The sequence below is a fragment of the Phodopus roborovskii genome, unplaced genomic scaffold (assembly GCF_943737965.1).
Source record: "Phodopus roborovskii unplaced genomic scaffold, PHOROB, whole genome shotgun sequence".
NCBI lineage: Eukaryota > Metazoa > Chordata > Mammalia > Rodentia > Cricetidae > Phodopus > Phodopus roborovskii.
The window spans coordinates 8620538-8642312 of NW_026126413.1; positions in this window are offsets into that span (position 1 = coordinate 8620538).

Here is a 21775-nt window from a genome sequence, read left to right on the forward strand (position 1 = left end):
CAGCATGGGATAAGGAGGAATGAGGAGTAGACATGCTGTTAAAAACTATGCAGGCTCCCTCCAAAATGCATGCCTGGGAAGGTACTTCAACCCAAGAGGAATCAGAAGATGAAAGCAGTTTGTAAAGGCTGGAACCATCAGGGATGGAGGAAGGTGGATGGTCTGGGTGGAATGGGGAACTGACATTTGGCAATTGGGGTGAAGGGACTGCCCTCCCCCTGCTGGGATGCCCCCAGCCTCTCCGGTCTGGCAGGAAAGAGGCAGCCTGCAACATCCAAGAGCAGGTCTCGGCCTGCTAGATGCTCCAGGCCTGGGGCTGGAGGCAGCTCACAAATGTTTGCCCTCCAGGGAGATGATGGGACCACCAGTTAGTTTTTCTGCCAAGGTGCATTACTTGAGTAATGACCTTTCAAATGAATACAGGTGGTATAGAAACTCATTGCTTTAAAAACAAACCTCATAGGACTGGAGAGGCCGCTCAACTGCTCTTCCAGAGTACCCAGGTTCAATTCCCAGCACCCACCTGGCTGTTCAAAGCTGTCTATAACTCCAGTTCCAGAGGGTGGACACCCTCTTCTGACCTCTTCAAGCAAAACACCCGTGCGCATAAGAATAAATTGAAAAAGAGATTCTTGGCAAAGCATTTTGTGTTGACTGCGTTCTTCATTTGGCTGAGCCTGTACTGTGTGCCACTTGTCACACACCTCTCCTGATAAGTTCCATATCAGGAGGGGAGAGACAGAAAACGTAGGGCTAGCTCCAACCAGGGCAGCACTGGTCTGAGACAAAGCTGTCTGTGGGTGGCACAAAGTAGGTCTGATCTTTGGTTCTTTTAATGCCTTGTCCTGTCTGCTTTGTGAATTTATTGCCTGAAAACTGCGTGAAGGATCATGATAAACCAAACCTGGGTCATGGGTGTAGCTCACTAATACGTGCTGGCCAAGCTTGTGTAAGCAAGATCCTGCGTTCAACCCTCAGCACTGCAAAAACAAGCAAGCAAATAACAGCAGAAAGAAACCAAAACCAAAGAACAATTCAACAAACCAGTGAGTAACAGGTAAGGAGATGGACTCAATAATAATCCTCTAAGGGAAGAAGATCCCAGAAGATCCCCATGGCTTCATTGCACAATCCTACCAACACACTTAGAGAAAACTTAATCTCAACCTTTCTCAACTGCCTTTAGTCTTTGTTCTGTTTCTGAAGACGATGGGAACACTTCTAAGTTTGAGTCACTAGATCAGAATTAACCTAATTTCAGAATCAGATTAAGTGCACACACACACACACACACACACACACACACACACACACACACACACGAGAGAGAGAGAGAGAGAGAGAGAGAGAGAGAGAGAGAGAGAGAGAGAGAGAAGAACCACTGTGGTTAATGGGTCACAGAGCACTGGCTGCTCTGGCAGAGGACCTGGGTTCCATTCCCAGCACCCACAAGGTGGCTCACAACTACCGTAACTCTAGTTCCAGGAAATCCAGTGTCCTTTTCTGATCTCCTCCTACTCTGCACGCACATGGCGCACACAAACACATGCAGGCAAAACACTCATATCCATAAAATAAATCACTCTGTAAACAACAAAGGAAAGAAGGGCCAACATCCCTGATAAATGCAGATACAAAATATTAAAACACTAGAAAAGTGAATTGGACAGCACATTCAGACCAATCAGGACTCACCCTGTGAGGTATGAGGATGGCTGAACATACACAATGAACGTGATATAATGCATTAACATAATGGAGGACAAAGACTCACTAGACACAGAAAAGGCAGGTGACAAAATTCTAGATCCTTCCTTGATAAAGAAGGTATGACTAATCAGGGAAGGAATATATCTCAGCACACTAATGGCCATTGATGATGGGCTCACAGTTGACATCACACTCTATGGTGAAAAGTCGAAAGCTTTCCCTCAAGGATCAGAAGCGAGACAGGATGCTGCTCTCCAGTTTTTATTCAACTGATAGAGAAGAAAAGACCCCTCTAGTTAGGCTAGGTTATCATTTGGCCAAGGGACCTTCCCTAGGAAGACAAGGCCTTTATTGAAACAGTGTTTTTCCTTCCCAGAATCCCTACCCTTAGTGCAGTAGCTTACCAGGACACAGTCATGTAGCTTACCAGAACACAGCCATGTAGCTTACCAGGACACAGTCATGTAGCTTACCAGGACATAACCAGTAGCTTACCAGGACACAGCCATGTAGCTTACCAGAACACAGCCATGTAGCGTCATAAATCTGCTAGATTTTTTTTTTTTTAATTATCTGGAAATGTGTTGGTGTAATCAGGCAAATCTGGCCCTGCCTCTCACCCACCTGCTCATGGCTGGTTTAGTACCCTGACCATTTAAAAGAAAACTCCAACCAATTCCCCATCTCTCTTTCCCACTGTATCTCTAAAGGGGCAGACAGGCCTTTTCCTGCCTCCCTCTTCTCTCTCTTTCTCTCTCTCCCTCTCTTCCTCTTTTTCCCCGTTCTCCCTTTCCTTCCCTTTCTAATAAAACTTCTCACTTAAACTCTGTCTTCCTGGCATGTTCATCCCCTCGCCTGCCATGGAATCTGCCAAGGTCCCTCTTGCTCAATCCCTAGCAAGTGTGACCTCCTTTTTCTCTTTCTGTCTCTTTTCTAAGCATGCTTTTCCTTAGCACTTCAGGCTTCCTCAACATTTGGGCTTCCTTGCTTTTTCTCTGAAGCCTACCTCCCTGCCTTACAGCTGCTTGTTGCCGTGTGTGTGTGTGTGTGTGTGTGTGTGTGTTCTCCATACCAGATCAAATCAAATGGCAGGGCTTGTTCCCCCTTCTCTTCATCCTCCTCCAGGAAGCTGCTGAGGTTTTACTTTTTGCCTGCTCTGTTTTTTTTTTTTTTTTTTAACTTTTATAAAATAGTACTTGAGCATCCATTTGATCCTGTTTTTAAATTATATTGTTAATGAGACTTAGAACCCCAGCAGGAGACCCTGATTCCTCCTGTACTTGATGGTTTAGTCAGAATATTTAGGCAAGAGGAAGAAAATTAAAAAAAAAAAAAAAACAACTAACAAACAAAACACCAATAAAAGTATCTGTTTGTAAATGACATGATCATCCAAAACTGACCAAAATCAGAAGTATGCAATATCACATGCAGAAGGAACATTAAGAAACCATTATTGTTTCTATTATAAGCAATAAACTAATCAGATAACAAAAACTAAGGAAACAATCCTATTTACAACAGCTCCAATGGCTTGCCTAGCACTCGGAGGTCTTGGGTCACATTCCTAGCGTGCAAACACTACACACAGTCAACTTGTGATTAAGTGTGAAGTGTGGTCCCTGTGGATGCCAAGTCCTCACCACTCCCTGTTCCATCCTTCCCCAAACACCTGCTGTGCCAGAGGGGTGACTGGCTTCTCTTCTGCCACAGGACTTGACATAAGTTCCAAAACCTACTGCTGGTGTCACAGTGTCACGTCCCTAAACAGCGCCATTGCCGGAAGGCTGCCCCTCCCTTTTTCTTCCCCTGCTTCGCCATCACACCTCTGTCTGCTTGGCTCCAGTTACACCCTGCAGCCACGGCTCCTGCTTCCCACTTTTAGGTCCTTCAGCTACTTCTGCTTCAGATTTCTTTTCTTAACATGCTCGGGCTCAGTGGCCAACCATGTCACTTCCACTCTTGTCGTCCCCTGGTTTCCGCAAGCTTGGACCACCCAGCATCCTGGCCACCCTGTTAATGGATTCCGAGGAAGCCGTCCTCTGCAAACCTGGATTTAAGCTAATGTGTTAGGAGAAAGTCTTAAGAGCTCTGAGGCTGCTCAGTGCTCAGCAGATCCTGGGCGGGGCTTTCCACAGAGGCCTTCTTTGAGATAACCACTGCTCTAAATTGGAAGTGAGGCCCCCAAGGGTGAATTTACCGCCTGGAAGACATGCAAATCCACATTTTCAGCCAGGCGTGACTGAAGAAAGGGTGTGGTTAGTTTCGGGCCCTGGAAGGTTGCTTCTGGAGTGTAGTGAGAATGGGGTGTCCAAGAGAAAGAAAAATAACAATAAAGTCAAAATGTAAGGCAGGAGAACACTCTATATCAGGGTCACTCGCAGCTGGGCTGAGGCGGGTTATAAGAAAGCTTTGTTTCTGAGGATGGGGACAGAAAGGCCTGTGCCTTTTCTAGGACTCCCGCCTGTGGAACGATGCGGGATTTTCTTCTCCCCCTTGATGGCCCCTGACTTTCTCCTCCATAGCCCTTTGTCATTTTCACAGTCCCGTTCAGAGATTCCTCATCCTAAAACACAATGCATTTTAAAATTACTTTAAAATGTTTGAGATTATAATATAATCACATCATTGTCTGCTCCTCTTTCCCCTCCAAATTCTCCCATGTGCTTCACCTTGCTCTCTTTCAAATTCATGGCCCCCCTTTTTTATTAATTGTTGCTACATATAGCAACATGCATCCATGCATGTATACATGTGTGTATACATGTATTATGTATACACATACATACATATGCATATATACATATGTATATATATTCCTAAGTATAACCTGCTCTGTATAACATTACTTGTTTAAATGTTTGTTTGCAGGGCTGACCTTTTGGTATTGGGTAACCAATTGGTGTGCTCTTCCTTGGAGAAGACATTTCTCAGCATTTCTCATTTCCTGCAGTTCCCTGTGTGGTGTTGAGGCCTTGTGGTCTGTTCTTAGCATGTCTATTGGTGTTGTGCTTGTTCAGCTCATGTTTAGGCAGTCATGTTGGTAACTTTATGTCATAGGAGACAATCTCACGTCAAACTCCCTGACCCTCTGCCTCTTACAATCTTTCTGCCCCTCTTTCCACAATGTTCCCTGAGCCTTAGGTGAGGGAGTTGTGTTGCAGATGTATCCACTGGGACTAGGTTCCACAGCTCTGCATTCTGACTGTGGTTTTCTGTAACGGTCTTCGTTTGTTGCAAAGAAAACTTTTCTTGATGAGAGAGAGGACAGCACGTATCTGTGGATACAAGGATAAATACTTAGAATGCAGTTATAGAGCATGCTGATTTAGCCATGTAGTGGTTATAAATTCTTCTCAAGGTCCACGACCTCACTAGCCCTGGGTAGCTGACTAGGTTCCTAGCACCAGGCATGATTCCCCTCCTGTTGAGCAGGTCTTCAGTCTAATTAGAGGACTGTTGGTTACGTATCTGTACCAGTACCCCACCCTTAGGGTTGTTATGCCTTAGGGTTGATGTGGTTCATAGACATCATAGCCAGGCAGAACTGTCGACTGCTTCCCTCCTTTGGAAGCTGTGCCTTCTGGTACCACAAAGGCTAGTCTTGGGGAGGGAGAGTTCAGGTCAGTTTTATCTCAGGTGCTTCTGGGCCTTGTGAAGTGCACGGCATCTTCAGCAATAGGGATTTAATCTTCCACTTCTATGGCGCATCCAAGGGCAACAGCAATAGTCCATAATGCTTTGGGAATCTCTTTGACAACCCTGGCCAACAACTCAGAAGAGGGTTTCTCATGGTTGGTGTTGGGATTTTTGTTATGTGGGTTTTGACTCTTAGAGTGATTGATCATTGTAAAACCAAATGAGAAAATTTCATTTAAACTACCTATGTGTATTTAAACAGACTTATGCGTATTATAGGTTTTTTTTTTTTTTTTTTAGGTAAAGTTAATTTTATGATTCCTTATGACATGTGGTTTTTACCCTCCCCTCTCTTGCTGTTCTTCCTGACTGCCATGAGGTGAGGAGCTGCTGCCACACACTCTGGGCCCTGTATTATATGTTATACTGCAGAAGTACAGAGCCAAATGTCCACATATGGAATCCCTGAAACCGTGAGCCCAAACCAGGCCTCCCTCCCTGAAGTTGTTCCTCTCAGGCAGTTTAGTCACGGCTGTTCCACAGTGCTAGAGAGCTATACTGGAGTTTTGGAAAAAGGGAAAATCAGTATTGTGGATTGTCACCCTTTCAGTAATTTGTAGATCTGGGGGACTGGGAACTTGGTTATAGAATTAGAATTCCTTAGGAAGAATTTTCTGTTTCCAATGTTTGTATGGAGATAAAACTCATATAATATTAACTATGTTGTTTTAAAGCAAGCAGGCCTGTGGTTTTAGTATATTCATAATGTTGCACAACCATTGCTAAAAAACATTTCTTTGACTTTAAATGGAAAACTTATTGTTTAGCAGAAATTTATCACCCACAACCCTCTTCCATTACTGACCTATTTTCTTCTTTTATATATTTAGCTGTTTGGGCCAGCTCATGTAGATAGAATCATGAACTGTGTCTGGCTTCATTCACTTAAGATATGTCTTATTCAGTGTTCTATTGCTGTGAAGAGACACCATGACTACAGCAACTCTTATAAAGGAAAACATTTAACTGGGGCTTGCTTACAGTTTCAGAGGTTTAGTCCATTATCCTTATGGCAGGGAGCATGGTAGCATGCAGGCAGACATGGTGTGGTGATATCTTTCTTGTACAAATAAAGCCTGTCTGGAGGCCAGAGAATGGAGCTTTCCACTAGCTAACAATAGAGGTCTGGAAGTCTGCACAGACAGACAGGAAGTGATGTAGCTGGGCAGAAGCAGGATATAAGCAGGGACAAACAGGAAATTGCTCTTTTCTCTGCTGAGATGTTTAAGAAGTAAGTTGTGCTATGCCTTTCTCCTCTCTGATCTCTAAGCATTTCCTTCTATATCTGACTCTGGCTTTTATTATCTAGACCAATTAAGAACTCCTTTTACAGACATAATGCTGGGGAAGTAGCTGAGAGTCTATATCCAGATCCACAGACAGCAGGAAGAGAGACACTGGGACTGGCTTGAGCTTCTGAAACCTCAAAGCCCACCCCCAGGGACACACTTCTTCCAACAAGGCCACACCTCCTAATCCCTGCCAAATAGCATCTCTCTCTAATAACCAAGCATTCAAATATAGGAGTCTATGGGGGGGGGCATTCCTACTCAAACCATCACAGCACAGTATTTTCAAGTTTCATCTCTATTGTCAGATGATCATTTTATTACTTTTACTATAGACTAATATTACATTATATAAATGGGCCAGGTGTTTATTAAAAAGTATTGATGTCCATGCTTTATCCTTAGACATTCTGATTTTATTCATTTGTGGTAGGGCCCAGGCAAAGGCACCCTTTTTAATTCTCCTTTTTAATTTTCTTTTCTTTTTCCTTCTTTAAGGTCCAGCCCATCTCTGTGTGCTACAAATGGAAAGTCTGAGTAGAAGATTGATACTATAGGAACTTTAGTCCAACACTTTGTCATTAGAATTCCTATAAAAACTACCACCCCCATTTGGAAGGTTCTCAACCTTCCTAGTACTGAGACCCTTTAATACAGTTCCTCATGTTGTGGTGAACCCAACCGTAAAATTATTTTCATTGCTACTTCCTAATTCTAATTTTGCTACTGTTATGAATCATAATGTAAACATTTTTGAAGTCAGAAGTTTGCCAAAAGGGTCATAGGTTGAGAAACACTGATACAAAGGCATTTTTTCATGCTTCTAACAAAACAATTAATTTATAAATCTTTCTCACTATATACTGTGTTTCTAACTGCAGAGTTAGGGTGTAGGTTGGCCTCTGGTCCATGGTAGATTCATTTTGATGAGTGAATAAACTCACCAAACATAAAGAACAAATGAACAACACATTGATACTGCATTACCTTATTCAGTGGTACATTGAACAAACTCAGCCTCGGCTAAGAACCATCTGGGGCATGGGTTGTACAGGGCTGAGGTGTGGTAATGCCTCCTATGGAGTATCTGAGAGGTACACTTAAATCTGAGCTGCCCACACTGTAATTTGCTAATGCCCTAACATGGAAGAGTTGAAGATCCCTCTGTCATTTAGACAGGAACGTCTGAAAGCACGGGAGTGAAATCGAAGATGAGTTCTTCCTTGAAGTTACTGCACGTGGACATATACTATCATTTGTCCACTTTTCTCAGGTTTCTTTGTAAAAATCTAGAGATTAAACTGACACATTACCTATGTCCTAGCCTTCCAAATGCCCTACTGCTGTCTTCCTGTTTGAGATACGCAGTGACTCCTGTAGGCTTGTGTGAGTGGCCAGAAACAATACTCACTCGACAGGAGCCCTCTTCCGTCCTGTCCTATCTTCTGCTCCTCACACAGCAGATGACTTTGTTCCCAGACACAGTCACCTGGAGCTGGGTTTCCCTCAGAGACCAGGTGTTAAAGACTTGGTCTATAGCTTGGCACTTCTACAAGGTGGTGGGACCTGTTAGAGGTGGTGTCTAGGGGAGGCTGTATTGGAATTATGCCCTTGAAGGAAGCTGTGGGGCACTGATCTCATGGTTTATTTCTTCCTATCACCAGAAAATGGGCATCGTTTTCTGCCAAGAGTATTATCTCCACCATGACTTGCCACAGGCCCATAAACAATGGGTCAACCAGCTGGAACTTCCAAAAACCATGAGCCCAAATAAGCCTTCCCACTTTTAAGGCCAAATGTCTCAGGCATTTAGTTATAGGGACAGAAACCTGACTAATTCAATCACTATCTAAATTATATGGGAGAACATTGCATCTGTTTTATTTCATTATTGGGAAATAAAATCCTCTCTTTTTTCTTAATTTCTTTATAATAAAATTTAAAGTCTTCAGACTGTCTCTTTCTTATGGATTAGTCTAATGGCATTCTGCAACTTACATTTTGAAATATTCAAGTTATCTTTATTAAACTTCTAAAGCAGGGAAAAAAAAACAATTTCAGAAAGATAGTAGAGTGGTGATGTCAACTCATCCACAACTGCAGAGACATCAGTCCTATGTCCCCAAATTAATTCTGATATGATCATCCCCTGAAGTATTTTGCTGGTACCATTTTGTTTTCCTGTCCTGTCTAGAGACAGGAACCCTCCTTAGCTGTTTCCAGCTTCATCATCGATTGATGCCAGTGATACACAAAGAAATCTACTCCCTAAGTGGAAGTCAGCAGAGCATTTCTTACTTGGGAATTTCCTTCCCTTTGATGATGTTATGATCAGTGTCTCTGTTTCTCTGAATGATCTAAATAACAAATGTTTGAGTTGTTCACACCTTTGTCAAGTGGGGTACAAAAGCTTCCACAGTACCCAAGGTGTGTCTTAGGGTTTCTATTGCTGTGAAGAGACACCATGACCACAGCAACTTTTATAAAGGAAAAACATTTGATTGGGGTGGCTTAGATATTTAGAAGTTTAGTTCATTCTCATCATGGTGGCATGCAGGCAGACATGGTGCTGGTGAAGTAGCCCAGTGCCTTACATCTTGACTTGCAGGCATCAGGAAGTGATCTGTCTCACTGGGCATGGCTTGAGCATATATGATACCTCAAAGCCCACCTCCTCAGTGATACACTTCCTCCAACAAAGCCACGTTGCCCATTAGTGCCATGCCCTTTGGGGGCCATTTTCTTTCAAACCATCACAGTCGATGATGTGGGTGTATGTGGCAGCCACCTGCTGCTCAGATACTGAGGTGTCTGGCAAGTCTGGAGCTGAAGCCATGTATGTTCTGACCTCCAAGCAGCAACCACCTGAAGCCAAGATCCAGGGAGCACAGCTCTGCTCTGGGAGGTTCCTTATGCTTCCCTGGAGAAGGGACTTAAGGTCTTCTGGTCTCTTTGCTGAGCCCTCCAGTCTACCTGATGCTCTGGACTTGAGTGTTTCATGAGTTCAAGCTGTAGTCTGAGAATTCAAAGGAAATACTTGTTTATCCTGTACTCATCTCTGAGCTTAATTGCTGGAAGACAAATAGAAGCAAGTAAAAATAAGGAGACAGAGAGCAGTCCATGAAGAGGGTGCATAGAAGCCAAAGCATTTGGATTGCGTGTGTATTCCATTTTCCAGCGTGGATGGAGAACATGTCTTGTTACTGGAGTTCACCTTTCCGCCTTAGTATGGATTTTTCTAGGAGCAGATCTGGAATGCTGAATTCTTCTGGGAAAAGGGAAATAGCTTATAGTGCAAGGACAGTTGCTAGGAAGGTAGGGGACTGGCCAAGGATGGGACAGCACTCACTGAAGTCTGTACTCCCGGCCCAGTGACCTGAGGAAATGTGGAGCTTCTCCAGTGGGGAACATTGGCAGACAAAAGTGTCCCCAGAAGGTGTCAGGAGCCCTTGAACTTGTACACAGCTCATTGGTTACCATTTGAGCACTGCTCCTGGGGTCAGGAGGCTACCTCTTTGTCACTCTAGGGCCACTGAGAAGGACTATTCATGGAACAGTCCAAGTCCATGAATGACTCAGGAACAAACACAGGCATTTGGATGTCCTTGGAGGGAAAGGGACCAACCAGGCTAACAGAGCCACCTGCATGGTGAATCCTCAACGTCACTTGGACCCTCCGGAAGCCTTCCAACAGAGCATATGGAGCATACTTATCTTTTAAATCTTCCTCCATGACCAGAAAGCAGCAGGGGCTTCAGCGGTGCCAACCCTTTTCTGGTCTCTCTGCCCAGGTAACAGGACGGTTCAGCAGCAGCTGGTCTGTCCCTGGAAGCTTCTAGGCTCTGCTGTTGGCTCCTTACAGTTTCCCTGCCCCTCCCTTTCACCTACCCTAAGTCATGTGACTGCTTCTAGTTGTATCTTTCTTTCTCAGTACCTGACTCCAGCCTGCTGGAGGTCAGGGCAATTGTGAGAATAAAGGCAGAGGCAAGACATCACTGGCAAGGATTTTGAAAACTCGGCTTACCTGGTTGAGAAGCCGTTTCTGCCTCCTGCTGGAAACCTGACTGCACGGTGAGACAAGTGTAGGGTCTGCCTTCTGAGGTGATCAGAGATCAGCTGGCACCTTCTTCCCTCGTCTTCCCTTTCTGCCTCTCAAGTGCTGGGTGCTTTTGCCTTCCCGATGGAGGACCCGGGGCAGGCCCAGCCACTACTTGTAGTCACTACCGAGACACTTAGGGAGTCAAAGAAAGCAAAAAGGAGAGACTAGATTTAATTAAAAATGAAAATAAGTAAAGTGCATATCATATTAGGAAAATGTTTTGGAGAATCTAAAGCGTCAGCACCAAAGGCATGCTGGGAAATGGCAGTAGTAGGCTTTCAAGTTCCTGAGAGAAGCTCAGACATTCACCGTACTATCAATCCCGACTTCTCCTAAGAACTGCGGGACAGAGCTGGAAGTCTTCATAAGAATTACCTGGTACCCTTGCCGAGCACCCAGACCCTGGCTGCCTCCTGTGGGATTCCTAGGCCTGCCTCTCAGTGAGTTATGAGAGTGTGTCTGAGGACCATCCCAGAAGAGCCCGAGGGAAGGAGCAGAACGGGACAAAGGTGAGCTGGCTGACTCCGGCTGACAGCACCTATGTCCAGAACAGAGCAGGGAGCACTCAGCCTTCCTGTGGGCTTGCCAGGCCTGCAGCCTTTCTGAGCCCAAGGGAGCTCCAGCCTAGGCAGACTGATCTGATTTGAGCATTTTTGCCCAGGCTCAGCCCTTGTGGCCTGCTGGAGAGCTGTGATTTCCGTGTGGGTGGGAGTGGGGCGATGGGGAGGAGACAGCAAGTAGATCAGAGTTTGAAAGGGCAGAGTTGGAGGCAAAGTCTCTATCAGTAACTGCTTTGAGTTTTCTTAGACAAAGGAAGTTTGCTTTGAAATTCTGGAGACCCAACAGGCTGTGAGAGTTGAACATTGCTCAAAGTGATGTGGGTGGGAAATGCCTGGCTGGAATAAATCAGTTCTTTAGGGGGTGTGGTTTCCTGCCGACCCCCAGAAGCTGTGCACCTTTCGGCCCATCTTCATGTTACTTCTCTTGAAAGCTCAGATCACATCCAATCAGTACCTTGTTAAAAGGCTGAGAGGGCTTCCGTGGGGTGAAGCCCAGATACCCGAACATGGCTTGCCAAACCCTCCACTTGATGCCACCCTAAATTGCCAGCTTTATCTCCAACATCGCTTTCCCGGAGTACCAGCGTCAGACCGCCGAAGCTCTGGAATCCCGATCTTCTACCCAAAGCCTTCTCTGTGCAGTAGTAGCATTCCTCCACGGTCCACCATCCTGTCAGCAGTTCCCGACTCAAACACTGTCCCTGGGGCCCCTCCCAGGTGCCTGGCAAAACACTGGCTTTGGACTCCAAAGCAGATAAACTTGGTCTGAGCTTGGGGAAGAAGAGTGAGGCCTGAAAGTCGCTGTGCGCTTATTATTTATACCTGCCCAGTGTTGCTTGGGGCAACCATAGGGCAACACTCTCCATCAAGTGCAAGTACATGCTCATCTCCAAACTCGTCTTCAAACCTATAAATCCAGCTCTTTAAAAGTGTATGTATTAGCCAGGTGGTGGCGGCGCACACCTTTCAGGCAGATCTCTGTGAGTTCCAGGACAGCCAGGGCTACACAGAGAAACCCTGTGTAAAAACAAAACAGAAGTCTGTGCATTTATTTATCTGACTCAGGAGTCACACATGCCACGGTATATATATGGAGGTCAGAGGACAACTTGTAAGAATCAGTTCCTTTTACCTGAGGACAGAACTCTCGGCATGGCGGAAAGAGCATTTACATACTCACCTATTACATCATCCCTACAGTCTAGACTCTTAAGTGTAAATGTTGTTCATGGAACTATGGCCTACTCTGAGCCATACCAAGTTCCACCTCTCATTCCTGGCAGGGAGAAATGCTCCAGCCTTCCAGGGATTCCTTCCCAACCAGTGGGACAGAGTAAACCTGTGTCAAGAAATATCATACTTATGCTTAAGTGATTCCTCACACATATTGAGGCACTTAAAAATTCTAGCCAAAAGCCCATTTAAAAAAATATGAGGATGATGCTACAGATAGCATCTGGGGCAGAGCCATTTTAGGAATCAAAGCTTCTATATCAAACGATGCATAATAGCAACCGAAATTAAGTTAAAAGGGAAACAGAGCCAAGCATTGCTCATGACATTTGCTTCACTGGTCTTCTCCCAAGGTCACTCTGAGAGCATGATTATCATGATTTTAAAAAGTCAGAAGCTGTGATGGGAACCAGAACATTAACAACAATCCTCCAGGGCATGCTGGCACTGAAGGGTGGAAACTTTCCTCCATCACACCATGTTTCCAATGGCTGGTCAGTACATCAGCGCCCTGCTGGAGGAAGTGCTGTATTTAAAAGCAAATCTTCCATTAAACTGGGATGTGTAAGGCCCTGGGTTCGATGATTTCCATCACCCAGAAAACATCAAAATAGACCAGAAGAAAGGACAGCATGCTCAGCAGGACTTGCTGCATTGCATTTCCTGTTATATAAATCAATAGGGGTGAGGCCTTGTCTTTTCCTGTCCCTCTGCAGGTGTGAGATGTAGGCTGAGTGCTCAGAGTCTGGGGCCCAATGCTTTTGGATACTTTGCAATTCTTTTGTTGTTTTTAAAAATATGTTTAAATAACTGAAAAATCTTAGAAACGAGATTGTGTTTTAGCAACAGTGGAAGCTAAACCTCATGTTGAATCTGGCTTTGTCACAGTGACTTTGAAATCCTTTTCCTGAAGAGACCCTGTCTAGTTTTATGTCTCCTTGACTCTGGTGTGACTTTGGGTGGCATAGGTCTAGTTTGATCATTTGAATATGACTGTGGTGAGTTCCAAAGTTGTGCCAGTTCCAATGGTGTGCCTGTACAAGGACTGTCCTCATGTGTGTGTGTGTTTGTGTAGAAATACATGGATAGATGTGTATATATGTGTGTTTGCATAGGTATGTGTATGTGTTTAGGTAGGTGTATATGTGTTTGTGGAGGTAAGTGTGTGTGTGTGTGTGTGTGTGTGTGTGTGCATGTACCATGGCACAGATTGAAGGTCAAAGAGAACTCTTTTATCTCCTTTTATCATATGTGTCCCAAGGATTGAGTCAAACTAGAGTTTCCAACTTGGCAGCAAGTATCTCCATCCTCAGAGCCACCTGGATGGCTCCTACCCTGTTTTTAAGACAAGGTCTTTCCCTGATTGGGACTTCACCAAGTAGGCTAGGCTGACAGTCATTGAGCTTACGTGGCTTTGCTTCCCTAGCACTGGGATTACAAACACACACCACCACACCTTGGCTTTTTAAAAAAATCATGGGAGTCTAGGAACCAAACTCATGCTAGCATGTTTGCCAGGAAAGCATTTTTTTCAACTAAGCCACAGCCTTATTCCTACCCTTACGTTTATGCCTTTGCCATCCCTCTGGGGGTGTGCCAGGGTAGTATGGGAGATACCCTGAAGATGGGAAACAATCCAGTCTGCCAATCCTCATCGACTTTGTTGTAGCTGTCTTAACTCAGCCCATGGTCCCCAGATACAACAGCTGGACCATTTAGCTGACCTGTCCACCCCCCCCCACAGAGTATTATCAATAAGTGCTCATCCTATTCTGGGCTGTAGTGTGGTTGTCATACCTAATAGCATTATCTCAAGAGGCACTCTTAAAACCCAAAGATAGAATAAAAATGAAATGGCCTATGTTGGTAGAGCTGGAGAGCTGGCTCAGAAGTTAAGAGCACATGTTGCTCTTGCAGGAGACCTCAGTTTGGTTTACAGTTCCCATTTCCTGTGGTTGGCCACTGCTTGTGACTTCAGTGTTAGGGGAGCTGACATCCTCTTCTGGCCTCCAAGGCACTTTCATGCTTATGGTGCAAATGCATACACATAGGAGCACACACATGCACACACGCACACAGATACACACACACACACACACACACACACACTAAAAATGAAATAGAGTTTAAAAATGGTCTGTGGTCCAAATAGCTGGACAAAACAGCCCTACAGACTACAGCTAGGATATCTGAATCTTCTTCGAATCCCCCAAGACATCGCCCCTTACCAGCAGGAAGTAGTTTGGAAAGAACGACGCCCAAATTCCCAAATATTGTGTATAAATGTTTGTTTTCATTTAATTGGACTTTGTTATATAAAATTAAATAAAAAATACTCTATATGCATAAAAACAAAAAAAAAAAAACAAAAAAAAAATGGTCTGTGGTAAACCTTCCTTCTAATATGCAAAACTGATACTGAGTTCTTAGATTGTTTTTTTTTGTTTGTTTGTGTTTTGTTTTGTTGTTGTTTTGTTTTGTTGAGAAAGGGTTTCTCTGTATTGCTTTGGAGCCTGTCCTGGAACTAGCTCTGGAGACCAGGCTAGCCTTGAACTCACTGAGATCTGCCTGCCTCTGTCTCCCAAGTGCTGGGATGAAAGGCATTCACCACTAATGCCCAGCATTCCTAGATTGCTTTAAACAATATGCTATACCAGATTTTTCTAAAGGTAGGACTCATAAACCAGGCTGTCCTCAAATTCTCTATGTAGCTATGTCCCCTGCCTTGAACTCCTGCCTCTACCTCTTGAGTGGGGTTGCAGACATGAGCCACCATGCCCCACTTTCTCAGGTCTTCCTGTATACTAGACAAAGACTCTAGCAACTACACCCTCAGTTAAGAAGATGTTAACTGCACTGTCTGATGCCTAGGGCTCGAGGGGGAGAGCTTACTATGCATCTTTTTGTTCTTGTGGCATCTGAACCATGTGTTACCTGGTCACAAAAAATACAGTGAAAACTTTCATGTATATAAGACACTGATATGTATCCTTAGAGGAGAAAAATCAAGGCAAGCCAGATGGTTTAATCCTAGCATTCAAGGGGCAGAGGCAGGCAGATCTCTATGACTTCGAGGCCAGCCTGGTTTACAGAGCTAGTTACAGGATAGCCAAGGCTGCACAGAGAAACCTTGTCTCAAAAAAATCCACAACCCTCCCCCCACCCCCCAAAAAAAGAAAAGAAAAACAAATTAAGGCATGGTGAAAGAGACATTTACTTACAAGGATAAATCTTCTAGTGGACTAAGTCAAATAACTAGGCCAATACCTGGGGCTGTATTTAATAGCTCAGCAACCTTATAGATAGAAATGATAATCCACACAGGTCAGTTCCGAAAACTACTTCCATCATAAAGGGTAAACTGTGGTTTTCCTTTTGCCAACCACAAAACATACCCATGAGACATTTTTTCCAAACACTGATGTCATAGATCTCAAACTTTGATACTTGTAAGATACAAACAGAGATTCTGATTGCAGGTCTAGATGGAGCTCAGAAATCTAAATTACCAAAAGAGTAAAGACCTGTGGAGTGAATTTGAAACCACTCCATAGTCACTACAGAATGGTCCCATCACTTCTTATGCTCTGTTTGTCCAAATACTGCAAACCTATGAGTGCTTTACTCAGGCTCTCCAAGGAGGCCATTTATTTAGTGGCTCTAAGAAAAAGACCTGGGCACTGTGGCATATACCTTTAATCCCAGAACCAGAGAAGCAGAGAAAGGTGAATCGCTGTGTGTTCAAGGCCAACCTGATCTACATAGTGAGTTCCAGGCCAGTCAGAGCTACATAGTGAGACCCTGTCTCAGGAAATGGATGAGGGGTGGATCTGGGGGAGACAGGAGGTTTGTGTGTGTGTGTGTGTGTGTGTGTGTGTGTGTGTGCGCGCGCGCGCGCGCACGCGCAAAACTGTGGTTGGAATGTTATGTATTGATGACATAGATAGAAAGGAAATGACAGAAAGAAGGAAGGGAGGGAGAGAGGGAGGAAGGAAGGAAGGAAGGAAGGAAAAGAAAACAGAAAGAGTTCCAGGGTCGGGAGTATGACTTATGCTTTGCTCAGAGGACTCAGGAGGCTGAGGGAGCCGGACTGCCATGAGTCTTAAGCCAGACAGCAAAGTGAGACCCTGTCTCAAAAGTAAAGACACACACACACACACACAGCAGATAAACAAAGAAGAAAAGTAAGCAAACATGAAATTAAGACCCCCAGCACTGCGAGGGAAGGAGTCTAAAGGTTGGAGAAATCATGTTAGTACTTTTACAAAATGAACTTGAAGAGGAATTTGTCAGCTTTCTGAAATTCTGGATAATAGAACGTGGGTTTACATGCAAAAATTCATTTCCGTAAGAGAGCTAAATTAGTTTTCTGTTTTCAAAGTCTGGTGTTTTGGGAAGAATAATGTTTGCTGTTTGATGAACAAAGAGTTCCCAAAGAAGATAAATAAGTGGCTCTGTGACGGCAGCATGACATCAGGGTGAAGCTCTGGCTGAGCGTGAGCACAGAGTGTGACACTAATTCTCCCAATAGCTGCCAAGGACAGATGGAAACAGCTGTGGCTTCAGGGTCTAGCTAAAAAAAAAAAAAAAAAAAAAAAAAAAATTCTGAAAGAATTCTTAAAGGGTCTACCACATTCTGGTCCTCTGTACCCATTGCCTGGATGACATTTCAATCTATGAAATACTGGTTGTAGTTGCCAGATATTCAGGAGGGTCCTGATGTTGTTTGCTTTTTGTTTTGACGTGAGTTGCTTTTCTGTTGAAGAAGTGGTGTGCATTCAGGGGAGACGTAGGGAATGTAGAAATGGGAAACAAAACAAAACATAATGAGTCACGCTCTAAACAGGTGTTTAACTGTCTTGGTGTGTTTCTCACTAATCTGTGCTTTACTTTAGGTCTAGCCCAGTAACTAGTGTCATATTATGTATGATTGTTTTAAAATGAATCTACATGCATTATTTCTTTGTTCCTTTATATATAATTTTTAGTTCTAGCCTCAAATTTACAGCATTCCTCCTATCTCCACTCCCAAGTGCTGTGATTATGAATGTGCATCGCTGTGCCCAGTTCTATGCAGACCATTTTCAATGAGTATGCTAATCTTTGGAGAAGTCTAGGGTTGAGCATTTAAAGGGCTTCTAGTCCTCTGCCATTTGTGTTAATAAGGCAGCATTAACAACCAGGGTCCTATTGCTTTGTGTTGTCAGTCTTAATTTTAATTACTTACTGAGGGCAGGTTCCTAGAAGTCATAGAGTTGGGTCAAACACCACAAGTATCTTTAAAGATGGTGACACTTTATGAGCTTGCTTATGAAAAGCATGTCCCCCGGCATCATCCTGCCCTTGTTGGCATTTATATTATTTAGCCCGTGACCTTCACTCCTTGGGAGGTGTTTATTACTATCTGTTTGTAGCCATTGTAGAAAAAAAAAAAGTTATTGCTAACTGGATAGAAGGCAGTATTATCTTGAATAGCTCTTTAATTTAAAAATATTATTGGGAGGGCCTGCATGCCACAGCATGGGTGTGGAGTTCAGAGGACAGTTTTGGGGAGTCAGTCCTCCCCTTCCACCCGATGGGTTCTGGAGATCAAACTCAGGTCACCTGGTGTGGTGGTCTGCATGTAATTATTCCCCAGAATCTCACAGGGTTGGCACTGTTAGGAGGTGTGGCTTTGTTGGAATGGGTATGGCCTTGTTAGAGGAAGTGTGTCACCATGGAGGTGGGCTTTGAGCTTTCCTATGCTCAGGATACGGCCCAGGGAGTCAGTAAACTCCAGTTCCCTGAAAGATGTAGGACACTCGGCTATTTCTCCAGCACCATTCCTGCCTTCATGCCCCGCTGTGGTCCCTGTCATGAAGGACTGAACCTCTGAAGTGTAAGTGAGCCACCACAATGAAATGTTTCCTTTATAAGAGTTACTATTGTGGTGATATTTTGTTTGTGAGCTAACAAATAAAGCTTGCCTGAAGATCAGAGTGTGGAGCTAAGCCACTAGTTAGCCAGGCAGTGGTGGCACACACCCTTAATCCCAGCACTTGGGAGGCAGAGGCAGATGTTAAAAGGCCACCCTGGGCTACACTAGATTAATCAGGTCTAAAAGAGAAACAGAGCCAGGAGGTGATGACTCACACTGTTATTACCAGGACTTGTGAGTTACATGCCTTTAATCCCAACACTAGGAAGGTGGAGACAGGAAGGGATATGGCTGGGCAGAGAGAGGAATATAAGGCGGAAGGAGACAGAAGCTCAGGGCATTCAGTCTGAGATTTCCTAGACACAAGATGGCCCAATTGGTCAGAAGATTCCATAAAGGTAAGAACTAGTGCCTGATTACTCTGCTTCTCTGATCTTTCAACATTAACCCCTATACCTGACTCTGGGTTTTTACAATTAAGATGTATTAGAATTTGTACTACATCCCATGGCCATGATCCGTCTTCACAGCAATAGTAAACCCTAACTAAGACACAAGCACTATTACCCACCGAACCGTCTCACCCAGCCCTTATGATCATTGCTGAATCACATCATTTTTTCCCTATGTTGGTTTAACAAATCATTTCTGCTTTCATCATTTAGTAGTTTCTCCCCACCCAATTCTCCCCCCCCCTCCCCAGCCACTTCTGAGGTGCTACACAATAAAGAATGTGTCACAGCCTTCTCTGTGTGTGCTGCAAATGTGTATTTCCAAAATGGATCTCTCAGCCCTTTATTGTTCCCAGGCACTGTGGAGTCACTGATCTCTGGACTGAATGAGTCATTTGCCTCAGGGTCTGTATCGTTCCCCATTCCACCATGGTCAAGATGACATTCCTGATATTAACTAGAATGTGTGTTCCCGGGGTCACCGTATTTCAGCCAGACTTGGTGGGAAACAGTTTCCCCAGTGGGAAAACATCTGTTTTCTGGCCACCAGGCGCTTGGGCTATCTGTTGGGCACTCTCCCTGAAAAGTGCAGTCAGTACTCCTAAGAGCCCAAAGTTCTGAAGAGATTGGAACCTTTCATGCTATCTTTTTCTCCTGAGGAAAGAACCTGGGGGGGGGGGGGACTCATAAGAGGATGGGTACCATCTGAAATAAATTTGCATTAAGTTGAATTAAGTACCCATGTTACTGCCCCAGTGTAGTGGGTGTGGTGTCTGTCTGGACTACACTATGAGACTTTGTTTCAAAACAACCACAGTGACTAAAACAACAAAACTGCTTCAGTGTTACTGCAATACCATAGTTGCCCTGAAAATTATGTTAAGGACCAAAGAATTCCATATTGTGGATGACTGGATCTCAAAATGAGCCAACTTTGCAAGGCTGGTTCTTAGGGTCTTGCTGCACAAGTGTGGTCCCAGGCCCAGCAACTTCAACATTTCCTGGAACGCTGTTAGACTCATGCATCAGCCCTGACCAGGCCTACAGCTCGGAGCCTGCAGCTTGGATAGATCCCCAGATGGTAGAGCTGAGAAATACTTTCTTTTTCTTTTCGTAGTGCTGGGAAATGAGGCGGTCCCATGCTAGGCAAATGCTCTGCTAGCCCCCAACATTTGTTTAAAGCCATGCTATCAGCTCTAGCTTACTCATCAGAATCTCCTTTGGAGACTGGACGGTTCTCATGGATGCTCAAGCGCAGTTCCCTAAAGGCTGTGACTCAGAGTGATTGGGGGTGGGGTGGGGACACTGGATTTGTTTAGAAGTTCTCTAGTGGTTCAGAACTGACAAGAATCTTCCAAAACTTCCTTCTAATAAAGCAGAACTGCTCAAACTTTTTCTAAGTCTGAGGGCTTGATTCTGCATTTCTTAATTGTTACATAGCGTGGCTAACAAATGGAAGAACCTATCTGCGGATGCCACTGGGTGGGAAAGAGTTTGCCTATCATGTGTGAGCCTCTAGGCATAATTCCTCAGCACTACAAAAATATCTAAAACCCTATGGAAGGGATGTATTTGTGTGTGTGTGTGTGTGTGTGTGTGTGTGTGTGTGTGTGTGTGTGCGTGCACGAGTGTTTTCTTTTCTTTTCTTTTTCTTTTTTTTTTTTTTTCTGGGGAGCTGGGCTCATCACCTCGGCAGGACAAGAATAACTAGGTGTCTCAGGATAAAATAGCTAAGCTATTGTCTCACCACGGTGCCACCGTGTGGACAGTCTCCCTCAGGTGCTGCTCCTAGCTCCCTGAGTGGGCCGCCCACCAGTACCTTAAAAAGATACTGTTACTCAGGGCGTTGGTGGTCCACACCTTTAATCCCAGCACTTGGGAGGCAGAGGCAGGCAGATCTCAGTGAGTGAGTTTGAGGCCAGTCTGAAGTCATTAGGATGGCCAGGCCTGCCCTGACCCCAAACCCAGCAGGCTTCAGGCTACTGTGGATGCAGAGTTTGAGGCTAATCTCCTGCCTGGCTCTGAGTCATTTCCTTAAGGAACAAACAGGCAGCCACCTGGAGAGAAACCACTGGGCAAATGCTGTCCAATCTTAAATTCAAGATCCTGCTAAATCCAACCTCTGGTGAAAAGCCGCATCCAGTACCCAGTGAGTCCCCGGGGTAACAGGCCCAAATGCTGGCTGCCTTTTCACTCCTTGGATTTCCCAGCTGTTTTGAGACCAGGCTGGCCTTGAACCTGCGAGCCTGCCTCAAGTGCTGGGCTGTGTAGTGCCACACTTGGCCTGTTTTCTGGTGTCTCAGGATGACTCTTGGGAGTCCGCTGCTGTTTTAGATTGCCTCTTGCCCTGGCAGCTAGAAATCATAGTAAAGGTTCACCTCTTCCTTTTAGACAGCAGCTAGTTGAAAAGCAGACTTCATACAGAGCCTCCCCACCCATGGGTCACACCATCCTGCCTCCCGACCCATGGGTCACAGGGTACCCAGATACTTGACTCTACATAGTCTATAATTTGTTGCTTCAAGGCATGGGTCCCCTTAGCTGTGAGGTAGCTAGAGCATCAGCTTGGTGGCCAACAGCATAAGGTTTACTCCTGTTTGCTTTAAATATAATTATCTTGTTTCTGATTCCTTCCCTCCTCTCCCTCCTGCCCCTTTCATGTCTCCCATTCTGTTCTTTTCTGTCTTTCTGCCCCCTCACCCTCCCATCCCTCCTACCTTGCCATCCTCTTATGCTCAGTCCTTGCCTGTCTTCCCCCCTCCCTCTCTCCTCTCTTCCTTTCTCTTCTTCCTCTTCTCTCTCTCTCCTTCCTCCTC